This window comes from Pseudophryne corroboree, chromosome 4 (assembly GCF_028390025.1).
Source record: "Pseudophryne corroboree isolate aPseCor3 chromosome 4, aPseCor3.hap2, whole genome shotgun sequence".
In the NCBI taxonomy this organism is placed as follows: Eukaryota; Metazoa; Chordata; class Amphibia; order Anura; family Myobatrachidae; genus Pseudophryne; species Pseudophryne corroboree.
Genome location: NC_086447.1, coordinates 166,317,334 through 166,337,246, shown reverse-complemented (window position 1 = coordinate 166,337,246; position 19,913 = coordinate 166,317,334).

Sequence of the window (19,913 nt, the reverse complement as noted above, 5' to 3'; positions counted from 1 at the left end):
GACCCAGCCTCAACCAAGCTTCTAATAGGTTGTATGGATATAATTGGTCCTGTCTTTACAAAAATTGTTCAATGCTCTTTGCAGACAGGCATTTTTCCTGGACCCCTAAAGGAAGCAATTGTTAGACCGCTTCTTAAAAAACCTAATTTAGATCCCGACTGCATGACCAACTACAGACCGGTATCAAACCTTCCTTTCCTAGGAAAGGTTATTGAGAAAGTCGTTGCAAATCAACTGGAAACCCGCCTGACAACCCATGATATTTATGATCCATTTCAATCAGGATTCAGGAGAAGACATAGCACTGAAACAGCCCTGGTGTGTGTGTGTGTTAAATGATCTTCTGATGGCAAAAGACAGAGGTGACTGTTCAATATTAATCCTTCTGGATCTCTCGGCAGCATTTGATACCGTGGACCATGGGCTTCTGATTGAGCGACTGATACATTTCTGTGGTCTGGATGGCACAGTCCTAAGATGGTTCAAATCATTTCTCACAGGCAGGTCACAGAGAGTATCATCTGGATTATACTCATCACCACCAGTGTCATTGCCATGTGGTGTCCCACAAGGTTCTATACTATCCCCCATGCTTTTTGCAGTATACATGCTCCCATTGGGCGAAATAATCAGGCGCCATGGCCTGGTCTACCACTGCTATGCAGATGATACACAACTGTACTTGTCCTTTGCTCCGGGCACTGATAACCCAATAGCAACCCTTAATGGCTGTCTAGCTGAACTACAGGAGTGGATGAGCGCCAGCTGGCTGCGACTGAACCCGGATAAAACAGAGGTCCTTATGATACGACCGCAACATCAAAGGACAAGACTGCAGCATAGCCAACCAACTGGACTTACACTCGGGGATTCAGAATTACAGACCAGTGATCGTGTGCGGAATCTTGGCGTTGTCCTGGATGGTGGCTTGACACTTAAACATCAGATATCAGCCACAATCAAATCCTCATTCTTTCACCTGAGGAACATAGCAAGAATCAAGCACTTAATTCCCTCAGATGATATGCCAAAAGTCATACATGCATTTGTATCATCTCGTTTAGACTACTGTAATGCCCTCTACCTTGGTCTCCCAGCAAAAGAATTGCAGCGCTTACAGCTGGTGCAAAACACAGCTGCCAGGCTATTAACCAACCAGCCCCGTTCTAGCCACATAACACCCATCCTCTACTCCCTTCACTGGCTGCCTGTACGATGGCGAATCATCTTCAAGATTGGCTTACTGAGTTTCAAAGCATTACATGACCAAGGCCCAAGGTACCTGAAACAGCTTCTGACCCCATACTGCCCCACTCGATTACTGCGATCTGTAGATGAAGGACTTTTAGCAGTACCTAGAATCTACCGTAATTCATCTGGGGGTCGAGCTTTTAGTCATGCGGCTCCGACTCTATGGAACTCGCTTCCCCGCACAGTGCGAGAGGCCCCAACTATAGAATCCTTCAAAAGTAGACTCAAGACTTTTCTGTTTACTCAAGCATTCCCATAATTGTCCCTTTTAGTATCTTCATGCTTCTGTATTTTATGAAAATGTACTTCATTATTTTCTGTACTATATTATGCTATGTATCTGTTAAGCGCCTTGAGTCCTATGGGAGAAAGAGCGCTATATAAATAAAATTATTATTATTATTATTATCACTGATGCATATATATTCTCAGCAGATCCAAAATGCAAAGGAGTGTAGATTACCTAGTTATAATAACACTATCACTGATGCATATATATTCTCAGCAGATCCAAAATGCAAAGGAGTGTAGATTACCTGCAGAGAAAGGAGAGCAATTGTCATATTGGTCCGGCACAGCCCTTCAGTATATGGCAAACATACAGCCACTATGTAGAAGTCCTGGGTAAGTCTATATTGTAATATTTTCATAACCCTTTTAAACAGCCCTTATAATAAAGCCCTGTTCAGCTGGCTGTTGTTCAGCCAAGCATCTTTCCTTATGAATGGTAAGTATCCATGTGTCTCTAGTAATTGCAATCAAGGCCTAACATCCCACCCCCGTTTACAGAGCATGCCATAAAACTCAACTAAAACAAACACTAAGATAGCAGTTACCAACTATATAAAGCTGCAAGACAGTTTCATCCTAGAATACAATATAGTTTATGATATACAAATTGACAGTGTAGATTACCTAGTTATAATAACACTATCACTGATGCATATATATTCTCAGCAGATCCAAAATGCAAAGGAGTGTAGATTACCTGCAGAGAAAGGAGAGCAATTGTCACATTGGTCCGGCACAGCCCTTCAGTATATGGCAAACATACAGCCACTATGTAGAAGTCCTGGGTAAGTCTATATTGTAATATTTTCATAACCCTTTTAAACAGCCCTTATAATAAAGCCCTGTCCAGCTGGCTGTTGTTCAGCCAAGCATCTTTCCTTATGAATGGTAAGTATCCATGTGTCTCTAGTAATTGCAATCAAGGCCTAACATCCCACCCCCGTTTACAGAGCATGCCATAAAACTCAACTAAAACAAACACTAAGATAGCAGTTACCAACTATATAAAGCTGCAAGACAGTTTCATCCTAGAATACAATATAGCTTATGATATACAAATTGACAGTGTAGATTACCTAGTTATAATAACACTATCACTGATGCATATATATTCTCAGCAGATCCAAAATGCAAAGGAGTGTAGATTACCTAGTTATAATAACACTATCACTGATGCATATATATTCTCAGCAGATCCAAAATGCAAAGGAGTGTAGATTACCTGCAGAGAAAGGAGAGCAATTGTCATATTGGTCCGGCACAGCCCTTCAGTATATGGCAAACATACAGCCACTATGTAGAAGTCCTGGGTAAGTCTATATTGTAATATTTTCATAACCCTTTTAAACAGCCCTTAAAATAAAGCCCTGTTCAGCTGGCTGTTGTTCAGCCAAGCATCTTTCCTTATGAATGGTAAGTATCCATGTGTCTCTAGTAATTGCAATCAAGGCCTAACATCCCACCCCCGTTTACAGAGCATGCCATAAAACTCAACTAAAACAAACACTAAGATAGCAGTTACCAACTATATAAAGCTGCAAGACAGTTTCATCCTAGAATACAATATAGCTTATGATATACAAATTGACAGTGTAGATTACCTAGTTATAATAACAATATCACTGATGCATATATATTCTCAGCAGATCCAAAATGCAAAGGAGTGTAGATTACCTAGTTATAATAACACTATCACTGATGCATATATATTCTCAGCAGATCCAAAATGCAAAGGAGTGTAGATTACCTGCAGAGAAAGGAGAGCAATAGTCACATTGGTCCGGCACAGCCCTTCAGTATATGGCAAACATACAGCCACTATGTAGAAGTCCTGGGTAAGTCTATATTGTAATATTTTCAGAACCCTTTTAAACAGCCCTTATAATAAAGCCCTGTTCAGCTGGCTGTTGTTCAGCCAAGCATCTTTCCTTATGAATGGTAAGTATCCATGTGTCTCTAGTAATTGCAATCAAGGCCTAACATCCCACCCCCGTTTACAGAGCATGCCATAAAACTCAACTAAAACAAACACTAAGATAGCAGTTACCAACTATATAAAGCTGCAAGACAGTTTCATCCTAGAATACAATATAGCTTATGATATACAAATTGACAGTGTAGATTACCTAGTTATAATAACACTATCACTGATGCATATATATTCTCAGCAGATCCAAAATGCAAAGGAGTGTAGATTACCTAGTTATAATAACACTATCATGGATGCATATATATTCTCAGCAGATCCAAAATGCAAAGGAGTTTAGATTACCTGCAGAGAAAGGAGAGCAATTGTCATATTGGTCCGGCACAGCCCTTCAGTATATGGCAAACATACAGCCACTATGTAGAAGTCCTGGGTAAGTCTATATTGTAATATTTTCATAACCCTTTTAAACAGCCCTTATAATAAAGCCCTGTTCAGCTGGCTGTTGTTCAGCCAAGCATCTTTCCTTATGAATGGTAAGTATCCATGTGTCTCTAGTAATTGCAATCAAGGCCTAACATCCCACCCCCGTTTACAGAGCATGCCATAAAACTCAACTAAAACAAACACTAAGATAGCAGTTACCAACTATATAAAGCTGCAAGACAGTTTCATCCTAGAATACAATATAGCTTATGATATACAAATTGACAGTGTAGATTACCTAGTTATAATAACACTATCACTGATGCATATATATTCTCAGCAGATCCAAAATGCAAAGGAGTGTAGATTACCTAGTTATAATAACACTATCACTGATGCATATATATTCTCAGCAGATCCAAAATGCAAAGGAGTGTAGATTACCTAGTTATAATAACACTATCACTGATGCATATATATTCTCAGCCGATCCAAAATGCAAAGGAGTGTAGATTACCTGCAGAGAAAGGAGAGCAATTGTCATATTGGTCCGGCACAGCTCTTCAGTATATGGCAAACATACAGCCACTATGTAGAAGTCCTGGGTAAGTCTATATTGTAATATTTTCATAACCCTTTTAAACAGCCCTTATAATAAAGCCCTGTTCAGCTGGCTGTTGTTCAGCCAAGCATCTTTCCATCTGCTGTTCAGCCAAGCATCAGTTTCACGAGCATACATATAAAGGGGATACATACGATATACCAGCTGATGGAATGCTGGCGGTCATTTGTCTTCCCGATGCAGAGAATCCCGACAGGGGTCAGGTAAGTATGGTTACCCTTCCCCCTTATCCAGGACCATCTTAACAGCAGTGTAGGCCCCTGGGCACAGCAATGCACTGGGGTCCCTACCCATCCTCCAGTGGAAGGGGTGTTGGTGCTACCAGCGGCACCTTTGATGTCCCGCGGGCGATAGGGGGTGTTCTATCTTCCGCTCAGCATGTAAGACCTGGAGCAGTAATTTCTGCTACTTACCCCTTTACTGCACAGATAGGGTACATGACTTCCAGGGTGGTAGGGAGTGTTTAATACATAGGGGAGGGGTGGATACTGGAGTGGACTAAATAGTCATCATTTTCCAGTGGGAGGGCAGCCATCTGAATGAAGCTATCTGGATACGAACATTAGCATAAGGTAGTAAGTAAATCTGACTGCAGTGGCTGTCAGTGTTTGTATCTGTATCCAGGGTCATAACTACCTGTTTGCCAGTGGTGCCTTGCCCAAAGTCCATATGGCAGCACCACCCTGCTCTCTCTAGTCCCTCACCAGTCACCGCCTCCCGCTGCTGCATTGCTGCCCTGTTTGTGGTGTATGCTCAGCTCCTCTGCTGCTGAGCGCACCCACTATATAAGCTGCAGCAGGGTAGTGCCGCCGCCAGCTTCGCCTTCTCCTAGTCCCTGGATCAGATGCCACGCCCCTCCCCTGCAGTGTCTCCAGGGACTCGGCCAGCCCTAGCTGACTCCCACAGTGTGCTCAGCCCTCCGTCATGCTGGCGGCGGGCAGAGAAGAGGATCGAGGAGCTGACAGGAGGATGCGTTGGACGGTGGGAAGGAGCAGGGACAGGTGAGGAGACCAGTGGCGATGGGAGAGGAGATGAGCAGGAGGAGCAGTGACATGAGCCTTTGCCTCCTTTGCCTGTCACCTCACCTCTCCTCCACTAGTATCATACTGCACTCCCTCCCTGCCTCACTCCTGCAGTCTCCCTTCCTAGCCAAGGCCCCAGCACCATCAATACACCCTTTTTATCCCTTCCTTCCACATTAATCTTACCTCAACGCTACAGCAATCCTGATAATCTCATTCACATCTCTCCCACAAACTCCTACCCCCTATCCTGCGCACTCTGGAATGCCAGATCTGTTTGCAACAAACTGGCCCCCACTCACAAGCTTTTCATTTCCAACTCGCTGCACCTCCTGGCCATTACAGAAACCTGGATTACTCCCCATGACACCACTTCTCCTGCTGCTTTCTCTGCTGGGGGCCTCACATTCTCACACACACCCCGACCCGGGGGTCGCCATGGTGGTGGTGTTGGGATCCTTTTACCCTCAAGCTACACATACCAACTTATACCTCCAGAACCATCTCTTACATTCTCTACATTTGAGGTCCATGCAATACGCCTCTACCAACCTACTAATCTTCGAGTTGCTGTCATTTACCGGCCACCTGGCATTTCCTCCAAATTCCTCGACAACTTTGCTTCCTGGCTACCTCACTTCCTCTCTTATGACATTCCTTCCATTATCCTAGGTGATTTCAACATCCCTATCGATAACCCCACAAAACCACCTGCCTCTAAACTCCTTAACCTCACCTCTTCACTTGGTCTCTCCCAGTGGACCACCTCACCCTCCCATGTGAACGGGAGCTCACTGGATCTGGTTTTCACTCACCGCTGTGATAGTTCTGATTTCTCCAATTCCCCTTTTCCCCTCTCTGACCACCACTTGCTCTCATTCAACTTATCTATCTCTGCTCCCCCATCTCTCCCTCCTAAGGCTACCATCACTAAGCGTAACATTGAGGCTATAGACACCTCATCCCTATCCTCCCTGTTTGACTCGCTTCTCTCTCCTCTTCTCTCTCTCACATGCCCTGAACAAGCTACATCCCTATACAATGCATCTCTTACTTCAGCCCTTGACTCTGTTGCTCCGCCAACCACTATTCACCCTCGCAGATCAACACCTCAACCCTGGCACACCAAATGCACCAGATATCTACAAAAATGCTCACGTTCTGCCGAGCGACAGTGGAGGAAATCATGCTCTAAAGCAGACTTCCTCCATTTCAAATTCATGCTCTCATCCTTCAGTGCTGCCCTTTCCCTCGCTAAACAATCATACTTCAAAATCCTCATCTCTACCCAGTCTTCCAACCCCCGGTGCCTCTTTGCCACTGTTAACTCCCTCCTCTGCCCACCACCACCTCCTCTCCCTTCCTCATTGTCTGCTCTTGACTTTGCCACTTACTTCACATCCAAGATTGACTCCATACGTCAGGACATCACATCCCACCAGACCAGCAACCAGCCACCACCCATCCTTTGCCACCCCTCCCCTTCCCACTTACCAACTCTGACATCTTTCTCCCATGTATCTGGTGAGGAAGTCATGGCCCTCATACATTCCTCTCCCCCACAACCTCCCCACTCGACCCTATCCCCTCCCACCTCCTCCGCTACCTCTCTCGTTCTGCCTGTTCCCATCTTGCCCACCTTCTCAATCTCTCCCTCTTATCAGGCACTGTCCCTTCTGCCTTCAAGCATGCTCTTGTCTCCCCTATTCTTAAAAAAACCTACCCTTGATCCTAACACTCTCTCCAACTATTGACACATCTCTCTCCTCCCCTTTGCCTCCAAACTTCTTGAGTGTATTGTCTATAATCGCCTTACTGCCTTTCTTTCCTCTCACTCACTGCTTGACCCATTCCAGTCTGGTTTCCGCTCTCTCCACTCCACTGAAACTGCCCTCACAAAAGTCTGCAATGACCTCCATGCAGCCAAATCTAAGGGCCACTACTCTCTGCTTATTCTTCTTGACCTCTCTGCTGCTTTTGACACTGTGGACCACCCTCTCCTTCTGCTAATACTTCACTCTCTTGGTCTACGCAATACTGCCCTCTCCTGGCTGTCCTCCTATCTCTCTGATCGTTCCTTCTCTGTCTCCTCTCATGATGCTACCTCACCCCCACTTCCACTAACTGTTGGTGTCCCCCAAGGTTCTGTTCTTGGGCCTCTCCTTTTCTCTCTCTATACGTCCTCTTTAGGTGAACTCATTAGTTCTTTTAACTTCCAGTATCACCTCTATGCTGATGACACTCAAATCTACCTCTCCTCCCCTGATCTCTCCACGGCTCTCCTCACTCGTACCTCTAACTGTCTTTCTGCTATCTCTTCCTGGATGTCCCAGCGCTTTCTTAAACTCAACATATCTAAGACTGAGCTGATCATCTTCCCACCCTCCCGCACAACCTCACCTCCCACAATCTCATTATCCATTGATGGCACGACTATCTCCTCTAGCCCCCAAGTACGCTGTCTTGGTGTAATCCTTGAATCCTCCCTCTCCTTCAAACCACACATTCAGCACCTCTCACAAACCTGTCATTTTAATCTCAAAAACATTTCCAGGATCAGACCATTTCTCACCCAGGATGCCACTAAGATCATTATTTACTCACTGACTATTTCCTGACTGGACTACTGTAATCTCCTCCTAACTGGCCTCCCTGACAATTACCTCTCTCCACTCCAATCTATCCTCAATGCTGCTGCCCGGCTTATCTTCCTCACCAAACGCACTACGTCCACCTCTACTCTCCTACAAGCCCTTCACTGGCTTCCCTTCCCTTTCAGAATCCAATTCAAACTTCTCACACTCACTTACAAAGCACTCACCCACTCCTCTCCCATTTACATCTCTGACCTTATCTCCCTTTACTCTCCCACCCGTCCTCTTTGCTCTGCTAATGCACGCCGACTCTCCTGTCTTCTCATTACTTCCTCCCACTCCTATCTCCAAGATTTTTCACGTGCTGCTCCCTTGCTCTGGAATTCTTTACCTCTCCCCCTCAGACTCTCCACCTCTCTACAAAACTTCAAACGGGCTCTTAAGACCCATTTCTTTACCAAACCCAGCCAAATCTCATCCTAACCTTCTGTTCCACGCTCTCTGTGTACCCCATCTGTGTCACCCCTGTCTGTCTACCCCTCCCCTTAGAATGTAAGCTCTCACGAGTAGGGCCCTCTTCCCTCTTGTGCTTATCCTTTTCTTACTTTAATAATCCTCAACTGCCCAAATCACGCAGTTTTTTTGGCCACCTGGAACTTATCTCTGTCATTTACTGGCGTAGTTATGCTTAGTTACCCTGTACTTGTCCTATATTGTCTTCAACTGTAAGTCAATGTTTTCCTGTTTTGATTATGTGCATATGTACTCTGTAATTGGGCGCTGTGGAACCCTTGTGGCGCCATATAAATAAAGGATAATAATAATAATAATAATAATAATAATAATGAGCCGGCGAGTGATGAGCGTGCATGCACGTGAAACCTTCTTGCACGCCGGGTGACAGTTTTTTTTTGAGACGGAGGAGCTCAGCATCAGGCTGTAACGTGGCAGCTGCAACCGCCCTTTACACAGAGAGGCTGGGCTGGTTTCCACTGACTACACTAAGTTCTCACGTGCATGTTTAATAACTGATGCTGACCGGGTGAGCATTCACTGTCTTCCCTCTTCATGTCTGTTTCGTTCTGCCCCATGTCTGTCTCTCTCTCGCCCTGTGTCTGTCTCTATGCCCATGTCTGATTGTCTCTCTGCCCATTTATGTCTCTCTCTCCCCGTGTCTGTCTCTCTCCCCGTGTCTGTCTCTTTCCCCATGTCTGTCACTCTGCCCATGTCTATCTTTCTCTCCCTGTCCTTGTCACTCTGCCCATGTATCTCTATCCCTGTGTCTGTCTCTCTGCTGAGGTCTGACTCTCTCTCCCCATGTCTGTCTCTCTGCCCATGTCTGTCTCTCTCTCCCCATTTCTGTCTTTCTCTCTCCCTCCCTTCTGTCTCTCACTGCCCCTCTCTCCCCATGTCTCTTTCTCTCTCGCTCTCTCTCTCTCCATGTCTCTCTATCTCCCCATGCCTCCGTCCCCATGTCTCTCTCTTCCTCTCTACCCATGTCTCTCTCCATCCCCATGTCTTTCTCTCTACCCATGTCCCCATGTTTCTCTCTCTCTCCCAATGTCTCTCTCTCTTTCTGTACAATATATATGTATACATATATAAATCATAATAAAGGATTTATTTTTTATCTTTAAAAGTCTGATTTATAAACAAATCTGGAACTCCCCTCTAAAAATCCTGCATTTGCCCCTGGGTTAGTGGGGAGAGCAGCAGCATGGTAGGACAGCAGTGTTTTGTAATAAAGGAGCCGCCCGCATGCAGCAGCAGGAGGGGGTGAGACACAGGTCTTAGTGCGGAATATGAGCGGCTGACACACACACATTCTCTCTTTCATCAATGTGTAGGGGCTCTACCTGGCATAAAGTGTATAAGGGGCTCTTCTGTGACATAACATGTATAAGGGGGATGTACTTAATATTCTGGTGCCGGAATCCAGACAGCCGAGAAGATGGCTTTTAGGAAATATAAGCAGACACAAAAAAATAAAGAAAAAGAGATATATCTTGTTAGGCAGAGGGAGACTAAGAAGGTAATCAGATGTGCAAAGGCACAAGCTGAGGAGCAAATGGCCCAGTCAGTGGGTAAAGGAGGCAAAACTTTTTTTAGGTATATAAGTGAAAGGAGGAAAACAAAAGGCGGAATAATTAAACTAAAGACAGAGACTGGGAGTCTTGTTGATGGAGACAATGTAATAGCAGATCATCTTAATAATTAATTTTGCTCAGTATTCACTACTGAAAGAGAGGGGAAGGGGCCACAGTTAAGTTGCAGGGATTTTCAGGAAAATGAAACAAGTACATTTACTGAGAAGGTCCTAACAGAACTCTCAAAGCTGAAAGTGAACAAATATATGGGGCCAGATGGGATACATCCAAGGATACTAAAAGAACTTAAAGAGGTGCTGGTAGCATAATTGACAGAATTATTCAACCAGTCATTAGCTACAGGAGTAATTCCAGGGGACTGGAAAAGAGGTAACGTAGTCCCACTGCACAAAAGTGGAAGCAAAGAAGATGCAAACCACTACAGACCAGTTAAGTAGTAGGGAAATTGATGGAAACACTCTTAAGGGCCATATACACGGGAGAGATGTGTGCTGAGCGAACCACTCAGCACACATCTCTCCCGCCGCTCAGCACAGCGCGATGTGTGCTGAGCGATGTGGGGGAGAACGGGGGGGTGCTCATTTCACCCAGTGGGTAAATGAGCTCCGTGCTAGATTGAGCCTGCATGCAGGCCAATCTAGCACCGGCGATAGCGATGCGCGGGGCCGCGCATCGCTATCGCTGTGGGGGGTACACATGGGTGATCTGTTCTTAAAATCTAAGCAATCTAGTCAGATTGCATAGATTTTAAGCATGGATCTCTCCGTGAGTACCCCCTTAAAAAGAAAGAGGTGTAGATTATCTCAAATCCAGCAATTTACAGGATCCCAAACAGCATGGATTCACTGAGGGAAGATCATGTCAAACAAATCTTATTGACTTTTTTGACTGTGTGATTAAAGTGGTGGAAAAAGGTGGAGCCGTGGATATAGCTTATCTAGACCTTAGTAAAGCTTTTTTCACTGTTCCACATCGCAGACTGCTAAATAAACTTCAAAGTTTGGGTTGGATACTAGGATTATTGAATGGATGAGATCTTGGCTGCAGGATAGAAAACAGAAAGTTGTGGTAAATGGAGTGCATTCACAGGAGGGAAATGTTACCAGTGGAGTACCCCATGGATCTGCACTTGGACCAGTGCTTTTTAATATCTTTATTGGTGACATTGCAAATGGCATTAAAAGGAAAGTATGCCTCTTTGCAGATGATACAAAGGTATGCAACAGGGTAGACGCACCAGGAGGGGTAAAACAGATGATTGAGGATCTAGGTAGACTAGAGGAATGGTCAAGAGTGTGGCAATTACTGTTTAATGCCCAAAAATGCAAAATCATGCACTTGGGTCTCAAACATCCAAAGGCTAAATATAGTATTAATGGTACTATACTGGAAATTACTGAGGAGGAAAGGGATCTAGGAGTCACTATTTCAGGTGACTTTAAGGCAGGTAAGCAATGTAACAAAGCAATGAGGAAGGCAAGTCAGATGCTTGGCTGCATTGGGAGAGGAATCAGCAGCAGAAAGAAAGAAGTAATAATGCCACTGTATAGGTCATTGGTACGGCCTCATCTAGAATACTGTGTTCAATTCTGGAGGCCATATCTTCAAAAGGATTTTAATACATTAGAGACTACAAAGAAGGGCAACTAAAATGGTGCATGACCTACATCACAAAACATACACAGAAAGACTAAAAAATCTCAATATATATCGTTTGGAGCAGAGAAGGGAAAGAGGGGACATGATAGAAACTTTCAAATATAGCAACGGTTTTAACAAGGTCCTGGAGGGAAACATTCTCCAAATGAAGAGAAGCAATAGGACACGAGGACATGCACTGAGACTGGAAGAGGGGAGGTTCAGGGGAAATTTGAGGAAAAACCACTTCACAGAAAGGGTAGTGGACAAGTGGAATAGCCACCCATCAGAGGTGGTAGAAGCTAAGACAGTAGAGAAATTTAAACATGCATGGGATAGACATAAGGATAGCCTTACAAAGATGAGGATCAAATAAGGTTTCAGATAAAAAAAAAAAAAATGGGGCAGACTAGATGGGCCAAGTGGTTCTTATCTGCTGTCAAATTCTATGTTTCTATCCTGTCCAGCTATGTGTTCTGCATGCACAGACTGCATACAATACAGAACGGCTCCAGGGTCCCCTAATCGGCAGCACAGACTATATGCAGTCTGATTCTGCAGAAATCAGAGCCATGGCAGCCCCATACGGTAACAGGTGTGCTAGACACCTGTTCTCTGCAATCGCAGGGTCAGACTGAACCTGAGAGGGGCCCCGCTGTGTGAGCGAGCCCTGGGGAGAGCGCCCTACCACCACCCCTCCCCGCCTTCCCTTTTATGAATGAAATTTAGAAATCACCACATCTGACACTCATCCAGTCAGAGGTGAATCTATTAACAAATGAAAAAAAAATATCTGTTTTGTTTGAAGCGTTGCAAACTTTTAATAATAAAACAAAAAACAATGGGATGAAGAGTCATCCAATCACCAGCTTTTGAACAGAAAAAGTTAGAAGCATATCTGAGCCGCTCAGAGTGCTTTCTGCACTGCAGGTGAATCTTAACTAAAAGTGCACTCAGTGCAGAAATGTGCTAATATAATATTATCATTTATAGAAAGTAATCAGCAGCGAATAACCTAAATTCACGCTTTTACACACAAGTGTAAAAATAATGATATGTGAGCTATGCTAAAAATGTACTGAACTCCGATAGTTCTAACAGTAGATTGAGTGGGAACAAAGACATTATCAGCAACAAATATAAATTATATTCAATAGGGCGTTAAATAGCAAATTCAATTTATTGTAATATTTGTTTCATTTTTCAGCAGAACCCTCTTGAGATATGTTGATTTTAACACTTACTGATCATTTATGATAGGTAAGGCTGGCAAGGGTCAGCACAAAATCCTGTTTGATAAAGCTGCATGACTTGATTTACAATGGTGTACTTAGATGTCTGAATGCAGACGACCCCATACAATTAGAGTTTCTGAGGTCTTATACAGTACATCTCAGTAGATGACCTCTACTGGCTTATGTGTGTAATCAGCTTCCGACCACATTAATGGGTTCCAACCATGCTAGATCCAGATATTATACCAAAGTGGATGATTAGCATTCAAATTTAGTTACCTGAGGCAGTGGTAGATTTACCGCTATGCGACTTAAGCGGTCGCTTAGGGCCGGTGGGTCCCAGGGGCCGGCATACCCTCCAATTTTATACAGGATTTCTATGGCAGCGCTGCGGGACCAGAACCCCGCAGTGCTGATAATCATACATGAGGCTCCATTTTGTGAGCCTGCAAGCTTTGCCCAGAACCAATATGGCGGCGGGCATTGCTCACACACAAACGTTAGAATTCGGCCCCCGGACTATGTGGCCCTTTGCATGCATCAAATTATGCCGGCAGAGGCAGCGATTCCTCTGGTCTGGCATTGAGGCAGTAGCTGAGGGTGTAGCGGGCAGGAAATCAGGGTGGCAGCTATGTGGAAAGAGCCTGTGGGCAGTGAGGTGAAGGCTGGGGATGGAGGCAGCCAGGGGTTGTCACTGGGGGCGAGGGGAGGAGTGTCAGTCAGGCCCCAGTAATCACATAGATCTGGCCGAGGTCTCTCTCAGGTGGCCAAGGCCAGCAGTGCCTCTTCCCTGTTACAGGGCTGCGTTATTCTCATTATGGGCATTATTCAATTGAAGTGGGAACTGCCATCAGAAAGACGACAGTTTCCGGTTTTTTTAGGTCGAATCATGATTCAGCCTATTCAATAGGGCTGATGTTTTTACAACTTGTCGGCAATTCCGACTTGTCAGAAAACACGTGGATCAACGGATTAGCCGTGGATCCACGTGTTTTGTTGGATTTGCAATCAAATCCGACAGGTTTTAGTCCTGTTTTCAACAATGTCAATCTGACTTTAAAAAAAGTCGTATTGACTTGTCGAAAACGACCAAAACTTGTCGGATTTGGCTCCAAATTGAATACTGAACGGTCTGATCCTTTCCAACGGAAAGGATCCGTCATCAATTGACTACTACCCTATGTCCTATTCAATCGCATATACAGTATGTTATATCATATATGTTATTATCATATCCCCTATATGTTATCACGGGATCGGTTTGTTTTACGGGCTGTCCTATATGTTGTAACATGTCATATATGTTATTATCATGTCCCCGATATGTTATCAAAGTTGGAGTGCCAATGGTGCCAACCCCTTTCATCACTATTGAAATATTCTCATAAAATCAATCTGCACCTTAATTTGTGGGCTAGCAGATACTTTGGAAAATGCACATTATAGAATCAGTAATAGTGTTTAGAGCAGAAAGGATGGTGTAATGGTTAGCATTACTGCCTCACAGCACTGGGGTCATGGGTATGATTCCCACCATGACCCTAACTGTGTGGAGTCTGTATATTCTCACCATACTTGCGTGGGTTTCCTCCCACAATCCAAGAATATACTGGTAGGTTAATTGGCTCCCAACAAAAAATAACCCTATTGTGTAAGTGTGTGCGAGTACATGTGTTTAGGGCAGGCTAGATGGGCTAAGTGGTTCTTAAATTATGTAAAATTGTTTCTATGACACCAGCGGCACTGTAGGGAAACCCAGCCCATTGGTGGGGCAAGAAGATATGCCTCCGCTAGCTGACATGCCCCTAAGTGGTGTGTTTCAAGTGTACCTTTTTTTTAGCTGTGAAATGTTGGAGGGTAAGTGCCTGCCCATTGGGTGCATCTGGACAGTAAGGCGCCGCTCTCCTCCTCCTTGTCAGCACAGAGCTGGATCACTGCAGCGGGTACTGGGGACCGTGAATAAGGTGTACTACTGTGTGTCTCACCGTGAATAAGGGACACTACTATGAAGTGTAATGTGAGCAAGGGACACTCCAGTGTGACATCATTTTAAATGGGAGTACTATTGTGTGTTCACGCCTCTTCCACACAAGGCCATGCCCCTTTTTTGGGGAGATTTAGCATACACCAACTGTGGTGGGGTGGGGGGGGCATGGGTGGATTGTTTGAGGATGGAAGCCCCAAATTGGTGTCTTGCTTAGAACCCCATAAGGTCTAAATCTGCCTCTGACCTGAGGGTTTATCAAATTGGACACTGATCCTGTTAGAATCTGCCATGTTGGCCAGATTTAGTGTCAAGTTAAGTGTTCAGCTTATTAAACTCACTAATAGTGTATTTTCCTGTTACACTCCAAATGTTACCATTGATTTGATATATATACTATATATACACAGTACATGCAAGAATACAAGAAGCAAGCTGGCACTCCATTTTCAGTCCATTAATACTCGCCCCAGTACCCTCGCGGGTATCGAGTAGAACCCCAATATGTGAAAAACAGCAAAAAGGCGGCACTCTTGGGTCACACATTTAAAGTATGACAAGACAACTGCGTTGTACATTCAATGTTTTGGTTTCTCCAACCTTTATCAAGAATATATCTATATACACATGATTAACATATTAAAATAAGAAAATAATTAGAAGCACGTACTTAACGTTTAATATGGATTTTATAGGGTTTAAATAGATAAGCAGTCTGAACATATAAGTACACATTTGGGAATTGTCAATTATCCACCAGTAGGGATTAGGAGGAAGTGATGTCAGATTAGGTTTACAATAAAAGGAAGGAAGTGCCCAAATATTAGTGTATCAGAATATTTGGAGACATTGGTGGATTACCACAGCAGTGAACGGGGTGAATATGCAAGCTGTATTTTACACATACAGTATATTTTGGTATATTTAGATCTACTGTAAGATACTTTTTGTAGACATCTATGAATATGACCCCAGTTATCTGGATTGATATGTATCATTGTAAAATGATGTATAAATGTTGGATGTAAGATTTAATTTAGTATGTAACAATAGTGATATTTATGGAATCTTAATTCTACTTCCGGTTAAAACTGGTATATATCATTCAATCAGGGTTTATTGTATCATGGCCATTAAGGCGAATTGATGAAGTGAACAGTGTACAGTGTACAGTATCAATATCAATCGATTATGCTGCTTATATGGATTTAGCAGGAATATGTAATACTATATATATAATATATAATATTATGTGATGTATATATAATGACTCATTAATCGATCTAAAGTACCCGTACTAGATATACATCTACAATTGTTGATCAAATTAATATTCATTTGAAGGTACGTGTCTCTCTAAAGGTTATAGAGGCTATCATCACTTATAAATATTTTCTGCTCTGCTTTTTCTGTTAAACCTTTTATTATGCTGGCTTGAATTTATATAATTTGACATACTCGCCATATATATTCCGATTTCCCTATCTGTTTTTGACGTTCATGTTTATTTTATTTTTTTAGAAATTGTGTATTACTATTAATACACTGATTAACAGTACAAGTTATATATTCTGTATTTGTAGATATACCCTGATGAAGTCTCGGCACAAGATGATACGCTTTGGGTTATTCATGTAATTGTAATCCCTGATCTTCACAGCAAGGAGTGGGGAGAGGAATTTCTGTCAAAAAATGGATACTGTTTACCATGTGTGTACAATTTTATGCAAAATTGCTTTTAACAAATATGTGAAATTGGAATATTTGTATTTATCTGAATTGGCTCAGAGGAGCGATAGTCCATCAGAGACATTAGTTGACCTATAGGTCTAGGAATAGCCTATTATTGTTGTATCTTGATTCTAGCAAGGAACCAAGGGCCTAATTCAGACTTGATCCCTAACAAGTGATTTTTTTCACTGCTGTGATCAGTAGTCGCCTCCTACAGGGTATTTTAGCTGTGCAAGTGTGCGAACACAAGTGTAGCAGAGCTGTACAAACAGATTTTGTGCAGTCTATGCGCAGCCCAGGTCTTACTCAGCCGCTGCAATCACATCAGCCTGTCCGGGACTGGAATTGACGTCAGGAACCCTCCCTGCAAACGCATGGACAAGCCTGCAATTTTTCCAGACACTCGCTGAAAATGGTCAGTTGACACCCACAAACACCTTCTTCCTGTCAATCTCCTTGTGATCACCCATGCGAACGGATCCGTCGTACAAACCCATCGCTGAGCAGCGATCTGCTTTGTACCCATCCGATGCGCCTTGTGGTGCATACGCATGCGCAGTTTGGAGCTGTTCGCCCGCACAGCAGCAGTCAGGTCTGAATTACCCCCTAGTTAGAAGAGCAGCCAAAAATGGATCACATATATATATATATATATATATATGTATATATATATGTTACAATATACAAATAACAAATATTTTAAGTAAAGTTTTTTAAATAAATGTATGTATACCTTGGAAATGAAAAAGACTGATGCTAATTTTCTTATCTATTAGATTGGTATAAGAGGTTTACTATTCCATAGATAACTGCTTATAAAGATAAACTAACCTCTAGTAATCTATAAGCATTAGGCGCACCCCAAAGAAACAACTTTTCTATATTCTTGCAAAAGGTCCATTCAGGTAGAGGACCAATCTTTGGAGTTGCTGCTGATTATCAATAAAAAAACGAAATATACAAAAACCCTTTAGATATAATTTTGGTTGTATTTAAAACCATTATTTTTAAAAGCGCAATACTAGTTAACAAATACTTTTTTCAATATATATATGTATTTATATATATATATATATAGTATTAGCACAAAAGAAGGGTATTGTTTATTGTGTACTGTGGCTGTATATATATATATATATATATATATATATATATATATGTCCATAATAAAAAATATTGCGCCATTTGTGAGTGAAATAACGCCTAAATATTAATCTGGCAGTTTATAAATTCAGACACGTGTATATATTAGAGATGAGCGGGTTCGGTTCCTCGGAATCCGAACACCCCCGAACTTCACCCATTTTACACGGGTCCGAGGCATACTCGGATTCTCCCGTATGGCTCGGATAACCCGAGCGCGCCCAAACGTCATCATCCCGCTGTCGGATTCTCGCGAGATTCGGATTCTATATAAGGAGCCGCTCGTCGCCGCCATTTTTCACTCGTGCATTGGAAATGATAGTGAGAGGAAGTGGCTGGCGTCCTCTCACTTTGTTTCAGGGGGCTGCATATCTTTATTCTGGGGACCAGCAGTATTATATAGGAGGAGTACAGTGCAGAGTTTTGCTGACCAGTGACCACCAGTATTATACGTTCTCTAACAAAGAAAATATAACCAGCGCTGGTTGCTCATGTATTAAATGAATAAAGGTTATGAATTCTGAAGGCTTGTAAAAATAAACACATTTATTATTACCACATAGTATAATGACCATATAATTAAATGAAATAAAAACACTTAAAAGCCTGTATATATATACAAATCTCCACACTGCTGGCTAGGGAGCTCTCAGAGAGGACCAATGTCACTGGATATGACCATCATTAATCGGTAGTTTTGCATATATCCGATATTAGGCAATCATGAGGTTATTATTACCAGTGTTCCAAATGCAGATACCGTCCACCTCAAATATCACTGGAGAAGTAGTATTGTATGTCCTTAGAATATCGGACAAATCCAGGAGGGTGAAAGCTACATTGATCTCGCAGTCGGAAGCAACGCACGCTCCGACCGCGAGATCAATGTGGTTATCCAGCTGGTCACGTGACCGGACGCTGCACGTCAGACGGGTCCGTTACTAAGATACTATTCCTGTTTACCTGTGGTTAGATATACCACATGATTAATGTCCAGTGAGATCATTGGCTTCATCTCCAGTCACGTGATTCTTCATATCACATGATCGGGCTCTATAGAGAAATAAGATATTTAAAACTCACTTTTTATTATTTTCTTACAATCGCTTTTTCCTTTCTTATATATGTATATATTTTGGGACCAATTAAGACTCTAGTACTTCATATTCTAATGTATTTTGCTGAATGGCTTGTATTTTAACTCACTAAGTAATTGACCAGGTGTAACATGTTAGATCATTTAGATCAGGTATAAAAAGGCCTCATGCCAAACCACCATATACTTGCTCCTGAGGAAGCTGGAACACATAGACCAGCGAAACGCGTTGAGCCGATCAGCCTGTTACTGTCATCCACCTTTGCTGGTATCCATTGGTCACTCCTTTGCAAAAAGACTGGACCCTCCATTGCAGCTTTCACCCTCCTGGATTTGTCCGATATTCTAAGGACATACAATACTACTTTTCCAGTGATATTTGAGGAGGACAGTATCTGCATTTGGAACACTGGTAATAACCTCATGATTGCCTAATATCGGATATATGCAAAACTACCGATTAATGATGGTCATATCCAGTGACATTGGTCCTCTCTGAGTGCTCCCTAGCCAGCAGTGTGGAGTATTATATATATACAGGCTTTTAAGTGTTTTTATTTCATTTAATTATATGGTCATTATACTATGTGGTAATAATAAATGTGTTTATTTTTACAAGCCTTCAGAATTCATAACCTTTATTCATTTAATACATGAGCAGCCAGCGCTGGTTATTTTTTCTTTGTTTGTTTTTATCCATTCAGGGGAATCACCACCCCCTTACCAGCTGCTATTGTTAGCGCACCCTACATCTTTTCTCCTCCACTTTATTATACGTTCTCTGCCTGAAAAATGCTCCTTATCTGTGCTGCATTGTAGTATATAGTAGGAGTACAGTGCATAAT